Source organism: Ricinus communis, chromosome 8 (assembly GCF_019578655.1).
Source record: "Ricinus communis isolate WT05 ecotype wild-type chromosome 8, ASM1957865v1, whole genome shotgun sequence".
Taxonomy (NCBI): Eukaryota; Viridiplantae; Streptophyta; class Magnoliopsida; order Malpighiales; family Euphorbiaceae; genus Ricinus; species Ricinus communis.
In genome coordinates this window covers 24,432,764-24,435,447 of record NC_063263.1, presented here as the reverse complement: position 1 = coordinate 24,435,447, position 2,684 = coordinate 24,432,764, and the positions used below count along the sequence as shown (strand labels likewise).

Here is a 2,684-nt window from a genome sequence, read left to right as displayed (position 1 = left end):
CTGTGAGTGAGGATCGAGAGCGATGTACGAGTTTGCTCAACCATCTTTGGATGGGACGAAAACTAGTATAGTCGGACTGTATGGCGGCCAACAATTTTGAGATAAAGGCCAATGTTATCCAGATGATCCAACAAAGCGTGCAGTTTGGAGGATTGCCCAGCGAGGATCCCAATGCACATATCTCCAACTTTTTAGAGATTTGTGACACATACAAAATAAATGGAAGAGATGGTTGCAATCTCTTCCACAACAGACGATCACTACTTGGAAGGCGTTGGCCGAAAAATTTTTATATAAGTATTTTCCTCCCGCTAAAACTGCTAAACTTAGAAATGATATATCTTCTTTTGTGCAGTTTGATGATGAAAGCATGTACGATGCATGGGAGAGATTTAAAGATCTTTTGAGATCTGCCCACATCACGGATTGCCGGTATGGATGCAGTTCGGACCTTCTACGTTGGGTTGAACCTCGCGAAGCGAGATGGTGGATCTTGCGGCAGTGGGGAGCTAAACAGAGTAAGACTCCGAGCAAGCTCGGGAACTTGATAGAGGAAATGGCCATGAACAACTATCGTTGGCAATCCTCTAGGAGGCCGACTAGGAAGACAAGGAGTGGTCAACCAAGTGGACTCTACAGCCTTGGCGAGCTCAAGTGGAGCTTCTAGCCAAGAAGATCGACCAACTCAGGATCTTAGGTTCGCGAGTTTTGTGGTGGCCCGCATTCGGTCTGTCTTGCGGGAGGTATGTTGCTTCATCTTCTATTAGTTTTCCATCTAATTCTACTATATCTTCCGATGTTGAACAGTTGATTATATGGGGAATGCCCCAAGACAGTGAGAATAACCCCTACGACAATACATACAACCCTGGATGGCGCAATCACCCCAATTTCGATTGGAGGAACAATAATGCCCAGGTCCGCCAAGTTTCCAAAGACTTCATCAAGCCCGGCAATTTGGGCTGCACAAGCTCCTCCTCCCAAGAAAAGAAGTCAAATTTAGAGGAGCTCATGATGAAGTTTGTGACATCTATGAAACAAGATTCAGTAGTCGATAGTGCACTTAGGAATTAGCAGGCCTCGATTCGAACTTGGAGACTCAAATTGGCCAAATTTCTAAGATGCTTTCGGAGAGACCTTCAGGATCGCTCCCTAGCACTCGAGTCAGGCAGAGAGCATTGCAAAGCTATCACCTTGCGTTCAAGTAAGAATTTGACCGGTTCTTCGCCTTTAGTACGATAAGGATAATACAGTCGTGCGGTCGAGCCGGGCTAAGGAAGGACCGGACCTTGAGATGGTAGAGAATGAGAGAAAGAAAGAAGACAGGCAAAGAGCCTGTGCGAGCATCGACCCCGGTACCATATCCCTGCGAGGTTGAGACAGGGATATGGTGGACAAGCAATGTCGAGTAAGTTTCTTGACTTATTTAAGCGGTGAAAATTAACTTACCTTTTGTTGAGGCAATTTCACGGATCTTGAAATCGCCAAGTTCTTAAAGGAGATTTTGAGCAACAAGAGGAAGTTGGAGGATCTTGGTCGGGGTGGTGCTTAATGAGGAGTGTTGACTATTCTCGGAACAAACGCCACTCAAGCGACGAGACCAGGGAGTTTACTATCCCTTGTATGATTGGTGATTTATCAATTAGTGGTGCATTGGGCTGATTTAGGAGCCGATATTAACTTAATGCCCACTAGTTTATTTTCCAAATTAGGGTTGCATGAGCCAAAGCCTACTAGGATGAGTGTTCAATTAGCGAGATAGGGACTGTTAAAATTCCTAGAGGTATTGTTGAAGATGTACTTGTAAAAGTAGATAAATTTATCTTTCCTGTAGATTTTGTGGTAATGGATATGGAGGGTGATAGCACTGTGCCTCTTATCCTGGGTAGGCCTTTCCTAGCTACATCGAGGGTACGTTATCGATGTAAGCGATGGAAAGCTTAAGCTTAGAGTTAATGATGAGACCATTACCTTTGACCTGGCCACTTCCATGAGACAGTCACTGGACTATGATAATACTGTATGTTCTATTGATGTAATTGATGATGTGGTTGAGTCCCATTTACAAGAAATTTTATGTTCTGACCCTTTGCAAGTAGCATTAGCTGAGGATGAGGAGGAGTTGTCCAACGAGCAAGTGTTGGAGCAACTCGCTGTTTTATTAGCTTCTGAGCCGAGCTTGTCAACTGATCCCTATCTTTTTCTTGACAAGTCTGGGTGCGGAAAGTAAAGACTTCATTTGAGGACCCATTAGTTTTAGAACTGAAGGAGTTACCGAGCCACTTGGTTTATGCCTTCCTGGATGAAGAGAAGCGCTTACCAGTAATCATAGCAGCCGATCTAACTCTTGAAGAACAAGCCATGCTGTTAGAAGTTCTAAGGAAGTACAAGAAGGCCTTTGCTTTCAATATAGCCGATATCCCGGGCATAAATCCAAGTTTCTGCTCTCATAAGATTTCATTGGGGGACAATTTCGGGCCGGTCGTTCAGCCTCGAGCGACTCAATCCGAACATGAAAGAAGTGGTAAAGAAGGAGGTAATTAAACTTCTAGATGCAGGTTTGATATATCCCATTTCCGGCGGTTCATGGGTTAGTCCTGTGCGAGTTGTACCCAAGAAAGGAGGCATCACAGTGGTAAGGAATGAGAAGGATGGTGATCCAGGCTCGGACGATAACGAGCTTG

General features: G+C 44.7%; 1 non-coding gene across 1 annotated transcript; it reads right to left on the bottom strand.

Moving 5' to 3' along the window:
- Window positions 1-322: 322 nt before the first annotated feature.
- On the bottom strand, window positions 323-428 carry LOC125371029. Its single transcript, XR_007217194.1, has one exon. It is a non-coding gene; the product is annotated as a small nucleolar RNA R71 (small nucleolar RNA).
- Between the last annotated feature and the right edge of the window lie 2,256 nt (window positions 429-2,684).